We start from the raw sequence: 12,653 nt of genomic DNA on the forward strand, positions 1-12,653 counted from the left end.
AGAATAAAGTCATTATAGATGGATAGATAGAATGACAGAACGATAGATAGAATGATAGAACGATAGAACGATAGATAGAACGATAGATAGAACGATAGATAGAACGATAGAACGATAGAACGATAGATAGAACGATAGATAGATAGAACGATAGATAGAACGATAGATAGAACGATAGATAGATAGATAGATAGATAGATAGATAGATAGATAGATAGATAGATAGATAGATAGATAGATAGATAGATAGATAGATAGATAGATAGATAGATAGATAGATGCAGAGTATGAGTAGCTAAGAATAAGTTAGATTAAAAAGAAAGTAGAATTAAAAGACAAATAACGAGAATAAAGTTGTAGTTTTCAAAAACTCAATATTTAACAAGAATAAAGTCATAATATAATGAGAATAAAGTCGTAGTTCTAAAGAAAACTCATTATTTAACGAGAATAAAATCGTACTTTTATGAGATTAAAGTTGCCATATTCTGAAAATTCGACAGTTTCCGGTTTTACAGGAAACGCAACAAGCGAAGCAGCAGCTTTCACTTCTGTTGGACTCCAAAACTCAGAGTTGAATCCTCACAGTTTGTTGAGAAACATCAAACCCTATAGTTGTGGTGTTTCCACTGATAGTCCTGCAGACGAACACTACGTCAGTTTCTCCTCCACAAAACAGGAAATTTGCTCCAAATCAGTTTGGTTCTTATGATGAAACAAACCCAAATGTGTGCAAACTCGCCTCAAAGTCCTTCGACTAATGCTAATGTGTTGATGGTGGGCGGGGCTAATAGGCTCAGTATTTGGTGGGCGGGGCTAATAGGCTCAGTATTTGGCCCCCAAATGAAAGTAGAACCTCACAGAATGTTCCAAGTTCTACATTAATCAATGAGTGGGTACGACTTTATTCTCATTATATTATGACTTTATTCTCGAAACATTACGACTCTATTCTTGCAGTGAAAGGCATTTTTATTTTCTTAAGTGGCCCTAATACGCCGTTGTAAGTGTGAATGTTTGGAAAGTGACACAGTTTAGTGCCGTTATTCTGGGTTCATTTTGTAAACGCTCATAAATAATAATAATAATAATAATAAATTTCATTTAAATGCACCTTTCTTGGCACTCAAGGACACCGTACAGTAAAACAGTAAAACAGGAGAGTATAAAACAAGCAATGAAACAGAGTAAAAAATAAAAGGCAGGTTAAAAAATTGGACAATGCAGTTGTGTTCACAAAGAGAAAGAGGTCCTAAACAGATGTAAATGACATTTATTCCAAATACATTGATATTTGACTATTATATTATTTATGTCATATTCTAAACACAGTATTTAAAATTAATAAATGCATATATCTATGCAAAATACATTTGAATATAATGTTAATATTTTTTGTATGTTGTAAATATTGTAAAAAAAAAAGTATACGATATTAATAACTGAAATTTAAAAACTGTTTAATTTGACATTTACTTTTGTTGTCCATCCGTGACGCTGCCGTTTGTCTAAACTCTTTCTATTTAGGTTTGATCATATATTTTTTTCCTCTATAACCAATTACTGGGTTGTAAAATAGAGGGTTTAAGGTATACACTGAATACATTTGAGGATGAAAATGTCAGAGGAACTTCACTTTGGAGAACTTTGGAATTCTTGCAAAAAATGGACATTAATTTTTTGTCCATCTGAGATGCAGTAGTTTTAGATATTTTCCATTTAAAAATATTTGAAACTAAATTTTGCCCTTTGAGTCTGTTTCAGATGGCATTTACACCTTTATAATTATGTGGAATGTTTGAAACTTGTCTGGTTCAAAAGTTATGAATGAAAATGTAGAGAGTTGTCTATCTGTGACACCCTTGTCCTCATCCTTAATGCACCCCCCCCACCCCCCACCCCCCACCCCTAGGTAGAAGTAGTTAAACTGTAATCACACACATTTACACCATGTGCGACAACAGGCTTCTGTTAACATTTATGTACAATACAACAATCGTACAAAGGGCGGCGTGTCCAGCTGTGGAGGCTCATGGGAACTGGTGTGGAGATCAAAGCCGCCGTGTTGTCATCCCACACCATCACAGATCACACACACATCAGGACTGTGTTAATCAGTAGCAGTTAGAGCTACTGAGTCTGAGGATGAGGAGGAAGGAGAACCATGGAAGAAATTATGCTCCTCAAATTATGTTCACATGTTCTGCTCAGTTTCTAAAGGCTTTGAAAGAATAATTTCCACTTTAATGGAAGCATTTATGTGAACTTCACTGTTAACGCATCAGGAGGTTTTCTCTTTACTGTGTAATATTTAATATCGTGCTGTCAAACCACTAACATTTTAAACCAGAATAATGACAGGGTTAGTGTGGATTCAATATGGATTAATCACGTTTAAACATCATTCATTTTTAATCTATATTAATTGTGTTTCTTTTTGCATGAACAAACAGACTCGAGAAAGAGGGGAATATATCCACACTTAATGTGCTTTTTTAAACATCTTCAACAGTTTCAACAAAACAACTGTAAACAACTGTTCAGTTCGGTTTATTTGTTTGTTTGTTTGTTTGTTTGTATGTTAATTTGGACCAAATTGGGTTTATAGATTGCCAGTGAACCAGAATAGATGTGATTACATTTTAGGAAAAGTAGATCAAAGTTCCAATTTTTGAGGAATTTTTTTTATCTTTTTTTTTTTCCCCATTTACTTATAATGGGTGAAATTTCAAATGTCTATAAAAACATAGAATAGAATAGAATAGAATAGAATAGAATAGAATAGAATAGAATAGAATAGAATAGAATAGAATAGAATCTTTACTTTGTCAGTAGTAGTTTGTCACACATAAACATGCACCACACCGAAATTTGTACGAAATTTGTATGATAGATAGATAGATAGATAGATAGATAGATAGATAGATAGATAGATAGATAGATAGATAGATAGATAGATAGATAGATAGATAGATAGATAGATAGATAGATAGATAGATAGATAGATAATCCTCAAGGGGAAATTCAAACTCCACTCACCACTCCACAGAAACAGTCATACCACATCAATAATAAATAAATAAATGCTGAGTGTAAAAAGCTAAAAATAAGTTAGATCAAAAAGAAAGTAGAATTAAAAGACAAATGCCTTTAATTCTGTCTTTAACCCATCATTCGATCATGCTTCACACACTGCATGTTAGGAGCAGTGGGATCACCAGGTCAGCTGCCCAGGGAGCAAATGGGGCGGGGGTAAGTGCCTTGCTTAAGGGCACATCAGCCAACAACTCTGCCAGTTCGAACCGGTGACCCGTCGATCACAAGCTGACTCTCCGGCCCGTCTAGGCCACGGCTGCCCAACCTGGCACATGTACAGAGACAACTGCTATGACATCAGCACACGCACAGACATGATGACATCAGCTGGGTCCATGATTCCATATGTGTGAGGGGCGGGGCTTGTTGTACCTGGAACCACTGGTTATTTCCATCCAGAGGGCCAACCTGCTGTTTAGTGTCTTCCATCTTCATTGGCTGGTTCTGCTGCCTGTCACTACCAGATCAACTGAGCGTTTGCACATGAACAACGGTCACGCTACTTGGAAAAACTGCCCGAAATGCACTGCCAGAGACATTCAGAGTAATTCTGCGATGTAGATGGATTAATCTGCATTAATGCATTAATTTTGACAGCCCTAATTTAATGTCCTCTATGTAGCAACCAAACTGTTCCCACTAATATGGATATTTTGCACATTTTCTCTACATTTGGGCCTGTCATTGTCATACAAACAGTCCTTTAGGTCACGACAAATGCCTTGAAAAGACAAAAATGTTAAAAACTCTGGTTAGCGCAGATCTATGAACAAAACAAAAAGATTCATGCCCAGTTTACACTTATGCAGATATTTTTCTCCACATTTTAGCATCTCATCCACACAACACAGCCTGATCACAATCAAAGACACCAGAAAGGGTGCACACATAGATAAAAAAAAATAATTCTCTATCAAAAAATCAGACAGGCCATTTTATTTTTCTGATATTTCTCTCTTAAAGTCCAAAATATTTTTGTATTATGGTGTCTACTAAAAATTTGTCAGGCTTGTACCCCTGTCAAATCAGAAATTCTTGGGTGTACAGACACTGGAGCCTAATAGCCTCCATATTTAATGCCTACACAGATATACAAATGTTTCAGTGCTCAGGAGAATCATGCATTGTTTATTGCATAGATGACGTGTCCAAAGCATGCGTGCTGAAAAATTCCATATATTGACAGAAACAATAAAATTCGACCCACATATTTTGAATATGGTGTACGGACACTACTTGGTGCACGGACTCTACAAGACTGGAATGGAAATCTGGCTTACCACATGGTCACATCTCTTAGATCTGTAACTAAGTCTTCCTGGTACAGGAGTAAATAAACATTAGTGAACAAGTTAGAACAGTATATCTATAAGGCATATACGCAATGTACGGACACTACATGAATTTTGGTGAACAACGCACCATTGAAAACATGCCGTTCGATGTAAACATCCGTTTGACACATTGTTTCCAAATTTTCTGCAGCCAGGGAGCAGAGCAAAATCTGTCTAGTTGTGCATATTTAGTCCTAATAATACTGAAATAACAGGTTCCCATTCTGTTATTACAATTAAAGGGCTGTAAAAGAAGGGTTTTCACAACAAAATGGTTGATTATCTAAATACTGAAAATAAGAATTGATAATCAAACAGCTGTTCAACAAAAATGATCAATAAATGAAAAGCAATGTGATGTGTGTATTTTGGAATAAAAAAGACACAGGAGTTGAGTAGTAATTATTTATTGTGTTACAAAACATTACGTACAATAATTTTGCTCTCTTATAACAATAAAATTGTGCACATGTTTTCACACTCATTGGGTTGCCATTTTATCAGTTTTTATCCAATTTCCTTCGAATTTGGAGGATTGCAAGATCTAGTAATAAGATGGCCAAAGAAACATTTTGGGAATGGTTTTGGGGGGATCTTTTTGCAATACTGATGAATAACTAAAGCCAATATACTTGTACACCTTGATTGTGATCAGGCCAACAGCATTTTAGGTCAGGAAAACCGTTAGGTTTTAAACTAAATGGTACAAAAATATGATATAAAGAATCTAATTCTGTAAGTTTCTCTTGTGTAAGGAGTTTCTAAACACAAATCTGCTCCTTCCAAAGGAATGAAAACAGTACAATCCTTTCTTCAGATGATTATAAGCCAATAAAAGTAAGTAAATCCTCATAAAACCCCAGAAATCTCCCATACTGGATCTTCACCTATAATAGTTCACATACACGATTCAGTTTAGTCCTGAATTAATCTATTGAGAACTTAATCCTGATCCTACATTCTTCAAAATAATTTCATTATCTGTTGCACAAAACGACATTTGTTTCAATCACAGGGAGACGATGATTAAGTGATCGTCACGAATTTCATAAAACCACAGATAATATATGATTATATTTAGAGGCATTTTTTAACCCATAAAGACCCAAATATCCACCGACGACCAAAACCATTCACTGCTGATCCACTAATCCTATCAATCCATATCAATAATTGGTGTAAAATACAGTTCTTCATCTTTTCATGGTCACCAGATATGACCCATTTGGACATTCAGGGGCTCCGTAGTTACCATGGAAACACCATCATCTTCTACAATATTGAGTCACCCGTAAAACCCATGGAGTTGGATCAATGACAGTGGATGGACACACTGGGTTTACGTTCAGTTAATGACAGATTTTGCAGAAAAATTGATCTTTTTCTTCAGTTTTCTCTGTTTTGGATATAATAACCCTTAAGTTTGATCTGAGCTTTTGTGAAAATCTACACAATCAGCGAAGTAAATATAGGAAAATACCAGATTTTTGCCTAAAAAATGCAAAATACAGAACATAATGTTAGAGTAAATGGTGATGAATCACTTAGGAAAGGTTAAAAATAGAGACAAACTGTTATGTCCTTTTTAAAAGTAGAGAAAATTAGATATTCAAAACGGGGAAACTTGAACAAATTCTACAACAAATGGCAACCATTTATGCATTTTTTTGAGACAATGTAATTCTCTTCCTTTCTTTCTGTTATTTAATTATTTAGATTTATTTAGATTTTTTTCCTATGGTTATGTGACCAGCTTAATTATTTTATACAGACGATGTCTTAGTATTCTTTTCATTGTATTGTTTGTCGGGTTTCATTGTTATTTGTTCTTAAAAATATGCAAATCTAAATCTAATGGTTTATACCAGGGGTCTCAAACATGAGTCCCGGGGGCCAAATGCGTCCTGCCAAAGGTTCCAACGCGGCCCCTAGGATGAATTTGTAGAGTGTAAAAATCCCACAGTCAAAGCTGTGGAACTCATTTTAGTTGTGGTTCCACATACAGACCAATATGATCTACAATCAAACAATAACAGCAGAAGAACCGACAAAAAAGAATGACTGCAGATTTTCTTCTTGCTTTGATGTGAGAAAAACAGTATTACATTATGCCTGTAAATAATACAAACTTCATTTGTTTCCTTTGTTTTAGTGCAAAAAATAACATTAAATTATGAAAATATTTACATTTACAAACTCTCCTGTAACAATAAAATATGAATAACCTGAACAAATATGAACAACCTGAAATGTCTAAAGAAAATTAAGCACAGTTTTAACTCTTTTCTTCCTGTTCCTTAGTGTTTAGTGTCTTTGTAAATCTGATCCATAATGCACAAGAAGAAATGATAAATTGCACTCAATTTTCTTACATTTTTTTTTTTTTTTTTAATTTCACTTTTTTCAGGTTATTCACTTTTTTGTGGATAGTTTATAAAAGTAAGTATTTTCATAATTTAATTGGGGTTTTTCGCACTAAAACACAGACAAAAATTTGGAGTTGTCATTATTTATAGTTTATTCTGTTATTATTTTACTGGTCCGGCCCACTGGAGATCAAATCGGACTGAATGTGGAACCTGAAAGAAAATGAGTTTGAGAGCCCTGCTTTATACAAATATGGTTAATGTTGACATCAGTGTGTCCTGGTATATGTATGTACCTTTATTACCACCGCCAGGAGGTATTGTGATCACTTTGCTTTGTGTATTTGTTTGTTTGCGTGTTTGTGTGTTTGTTTGTTAGCAACTTTAGGGGAAAACTATTCCAACCATCTTTACCAAATCTTCCCCACAGATAGGCCTAGGCCCTGGGACCAACGCATTAAATTTTGGGTCAAGTAGGCCAAAGTTCAAGGTCACAGCAAGGTCACAACATCTACAATTTTCCTATCTGTCATCATCGAGCAATTTTTGAAAATTCATCAAAAATTCAAAACGACTCCGATTAGCCTCCAATTTAATCCACCCGTAGCTTTGAACAATATCTTGTATCTGGCACAAAATTGTCCACATCCACTGTGGAATGTGGACTCTGTGGACATTTACATTTAACACTGAAAATCCCATTTACCACACATTTAAAATTAGAACTAGGGCTGGGCAAGTGAACGCGTTATGACCGCGTTAATGCATTCATTAAATAATGCCGACAATTTTTTTAAATCTCACGTTTATGCCATTTTATTCTAACTCCTATTCTTCTGCCCCTGCTTGTGTGCATGCAGCAGTTAGCTTGGCAGATAGACAACAGGTTTACCAAGAAAAGCCGGACGCTTCTGTCCAAATCTGTTCCTGTAGACTCACTGTAAAACTGCAACACACAAACAAAATATGTCTGAGCTCTGTTCATTGCCTTAGTACATTTACGTGGCATTATACATTTAAATGAATGGAAAAAATATTGCTAGCTCGATGCTAACTTGAATGGAAAAATCCATAGACACGCTAACGATTAGCATTTACAGATTAACTTACGATTTACAACATCTTTTTTTCCAGCAACAAAAGTTCATATCAGAGATATTTTACACTATTCATTCTGACAACAACTGAATGTAAAATACTCACAGGCAAACGTTTTTGGGGCCATACAAACAGAGTGAAAGAAACGTGTCTGTTAGTTCCTTCTTATGTCCGAACTGGCTACGGGAACACCGAAAGGACAAAACATACATTAGTGCAACTTATTCCGACCACTAGAGGGCCCCCTTTGTTTACTTTGAACAACTGAACATCACATATTATTGGGCTTATTAGTATTAGTACTTATTAGTAGGCTTAAGACTCCTGTCAATCACTCACAATCTGAAATAAACTGGTGTGGACATAAACGTGGAGAAAAGTACCGGTTTAAATGTCTTCAGATGGTGGGGTTGTTTGGAAGCACTGCAATGTGGAATTATTTTTTATCACCGGAGTACTTCCAGTCTGAAATATCACTGAAAGGAAATACACGCTGTTGATGCCGGCAACTACCCCCCCCAATTTAACTATGCAATTAATAAGATGAGATAAGATAAGATAAGATAAGATAAGATATTCCTTTATTGATCCCACAATGGGGAAATTCACAGTGTTATCAGCAGCATGAAACATACACATAAACATACACGTACACGTAAAAACAGTCATATAAATTTGAATAAAAAAATCATGATTAATCACAGAAATCCATGTGATTAATTGTGATTAAAAATTTTAATCGCTGCCCAGCACTAATTATAACTCAACAAATACTGATGGGAATTGAATATAATTGGACATACACATGACTGGTACCAAGCTTCAACTTTTTCTGCTGTATGGAACAACCTGGAAACTGTTTAATTTAAAAAGAAATAGTCGATCCACACATGCACACCGTTGGGGGTGCTTGGCAGAGGTTTGCGTTCTATGAACACTTGTTTCTCTTGTACACACTTGAATGAAAAATATGAAACAGAAAAACAGACAGATTCATTTGTGAACTGCCACAAAAGCAGCACTGGGTCTTTATGTGTTAAGAAGCTCAGACAATGAAGAACTGACAAACTTGTTGGTTGTTAAGTCATTATCTCCCAAATTCCCAGTGTGTCCCAGACCTGTCCCTGAGGGTCACCACATACGCCGTTAGATCCAATAAGACCGTGTCCCAACATGAGGCCGTGTTTGTTAAATACCAGCACCACACTGAAAATCCCCCGGAAACCTGCAGAAGTAGAAACATGTGTGTGTTACTCACTCATCTGCGTCGTCGCCCAAAATGATTGACAAACAGTTATTTTTTTTTCTTAAATAAGATTTGTAGCAGAGGTATAAATGTGGACCCTTAAGATGTCTGCAAGGCCCATAACAGCGCTCTGCATGTGGGCTGGACTCTTTGATTCTGGGGTCAGAGCGAGTTATAATCACAAGCTCCAAAGTCATTAGACAAACATGTTCAGTGCTGACCTGCGGGAGGGGGGAGGGGGGGCTATTTGATGTCGCTAAATAATAGGGTGGGGTTGAGTCCCAAACCAGGTGAATGAGTGGTTGTCACTTTTGAGGATCTAATCTGCAAACCTAAGTAAGTAATCAAAGGCGTTTGATTATAAAGATAAAAACTGCAAAAACTGCACTCAGTGGATGATTATGTTTAACCCTTAAAAACCCAAACAGCCATTTACTGATCCAAACTGTTTAATACCTGCTGATCCACTAATCCTATCAATACATGTCAATAACTGGTGTAAAATACAGATATTCATCTTTTCATGGTCATCAGATATGATCTGTTTGGATGTTCAGAGGCTCCGTAGTTACCGTGGAAACACTGTCATCTTCTACAACATTGATTCTCCAGTAAAACCCCTAAAGTTGGATCAGTGACAGTGGATAAAATGAACAAAAATGAATTTTAAAAAAATTACAAAATAATAAAGAATGTGACAAAATAAGCAAAACATTTACTAAAATAAAGAAAAAAAAAGAATAACATTAGCAACAAAATGTAGAAAAAGAGCCAAAAAAATTAAAAACAATGAAATTTTTTTTTAATAATAAATCAACACAACAATAAGTATTAATAACAAAATAAGCCGCAATCTGAACTAAATTGAAGAAGAAAAAAAAAAAAATCAGGCAAGAAAATGATTTATCACTAGTCTCTTTTCCATTAACCCTCAAATTGTGCGACTGTAACTTAAAAATTTGCCTAATGGAAAAACGACAGTTTCACCAAAACTCTTGTTTTTTGATTAAAATTTTTTGTGCTAGTGAGAGGTGGTTTTACGGGTGTAGCAAAACTGGTAAATTGTGCAAAACTGTAAAGGAAGGAGCTTTTTGCACAACTGGAGTCACCTGAAAAAAAAAAAAAAAAAAACGGATGTTGAAAGATGTTACAACAAAAGAAGAATAGTTTTAAAACAAACATGGTGTAGTATGTGTGGATACGCCAGGAAACCAAAACATTTTTTGATTTAGTACGAGATAGAGGGGGAACGGGCATTCTAGATTCAAAACAACACATATTCATGTTTGTTACCATGTTTATGGAATTAATTCTCGTGACATCTTGCGATAATAAACAAATCATCACATTTGTGATTTCACGGAAAAATGGATGTTACGCACTTCTGTTTTTTTGACAGTTACTAAATGTCTGTAAAGTTTTGTGCAGATGTCCAATGGAAAAGTGAATGGTGGACGTACACGCTGGGTTTAGGTTCAGTTAATGAGAGATTTAGTTGAAAGTCACTTTTTCTTCAGTTTAATTTGTTTCCGATATAACAAGTGGTTCCAGGCACAACAAACCCCGCCCCTCGCATGTATTGTAGCTTATTTTGGCATCGATCCAGCTAATGTCATCATGTTCAGAGTGCGATTTCTTGGGGAGGATGGGGGGGGGTCAACCCTCCCCTCTGGTTTTTACATCCCAGTTGTCAGCAGCCTCAGAATTCGCGAACGTCCCCATGCACTGGGGTGCCATAAAGCGCGTGGGGGTGGGGTGGGGGGGCGTGACGAAGTCATGTGGCCCAGCGTTTGTGTGTCCAGTGGATACAGATTAGAAGTTGTGAAAATTTCGTGCAAGATTTGCTGTTTAATAGAGGAATAGAACCTGGGAGTTGGATGTTGAAAGTATTCAAAGTCTCACTTTTGTTACGTATGTTATTCATGGACCCCCCCCCCCCCCGACACAAAACAAAAAACAAAACAAAAAAGAAAAACCAATCCTCCCTGGTGTTTCTTGACAAATCACACCCTGATCATGTCTATTTGTGTGCTGATGTCAGCATAGACAAAGACAACATAGATACATTTTGGCCATTATAAGTAAATGGGGGGAAAAAAAAAAAAAAAAAATCATACAACATTGGACCTTTGACCTACTTTTCCCAAAATGTAATCACATCTATGTTGGGTCACTGGCAATCTATAAACCCAATCTGGTATGAATTCAACCAATAGTTTTGCTGCTAAAGTGTTAACAACAAACAAATTGAACCAAAAACTAGAAAAAAGCGCAGACCTCCCACAAGGCAGATCAGCCCCCCCCCCCACCCCCGCACCCCGATCACCACCAAAATTTAATCATTTGTTCCTTGTGCCAGTTTCAACATTCTCTGGAAATTTCATCAAAATCCGTCCATAACTTTTTGAGTTACCTTGCTAACAGACAAACAAACAAACAATCAAACCCCAGTGAAAACATAACCTCCGTCGTTCCTTGGCGGAGGTAACAATACCCCTTGCCTCCCCTTCAGAGGTTGGGGTAACAACCCTCAACTTAAATCCGAGCTTTTATGAACATCTACATGATTAGTAAATTAAACATAGGAAAATAATTGATTTTCACTGAAAAAATGCAAAATGCAGAGGATAATATTATAAGAAATGGTGATAAATCACTGTAGAAAGTTAAAATATAGAGAAAAATTGATTTGTGAAGTACCACAAAAGTAGCACCAGGTCTTTATGGGTTAAACAAAGTGAGGAAAGCTTATTGTATTGAATATTTACAGTGAAGTCGTGCTCGCTGTTACTTCCCTCTCACATGAACCGCAGCCATTCCGAGTTTCAAATTATCTTGCTAATTCAGAAACATTACGGGAACTGGAGCTTGGAGTTACCGTAAGTGTTTGCGTGCGTCTGCATTGAGTCACTATTATTGAGACACAAAGTGAGGTCAAAGGTCAAATGAGGTCCCGCTCGGCTCGGCGGGAGCAACCTTGTTTCCTGTATTCGTGCATTCGTGAGCTTCTTGTGTGGCTCCAGCAGAAGAAAGAGAAGGAGGGAGTGAAGTAAAGGAAGGGACTGAGAAAATACAAGTGTGTTTTCAAGCCTTATCATCTGGATATTTAAGGTCCCCTCACTCACAGACAGGAGTCCAACATAATGACACAATTGTATCCAGATGATCGCGATGTAGGGGAAGATCTCGTTCTCACAGGAACCTTTTTTTAGCTAAACACACCCACAGATTTGACCATTTTTAGGAAATACTTTCACAAAACCTGTTGATGGAACGTAAGTATAAGTCTATTCGAAAGGCAGGTTCAGAATCAGATTACTTTAGGAATCTCAGGGGAAATTGTTGTGTTACAGTTGGTCTGTGCAAATATAATAAAAAGTAGCAGGAAAGAAATGGTCCAAAAATAAATAAATAAATACAAAGCTCTAAATCAGTGGTTCCCAAACTTTTTTGGCTCGTGACCCCATTTTAACATGACAAATTTCTGCCAACTCCAGACATTCAAAACTGAGA

Source organism: Sphaeramia orbicularis, chromosome 21, assembly GCF_902148855.1.
Source record: "Sphaeramia orbicularis chromosome 21, fSphaOr1.1, whole genome shotgun sequence".
NCBI classification, from domain to species: domain Eukaryota; kingdom Metazoa; phylum Chordata; class Actinopteri; order Kurtiformes; family Apogonidae; genus Sphaeramia; species Sphaeramia orbicularis.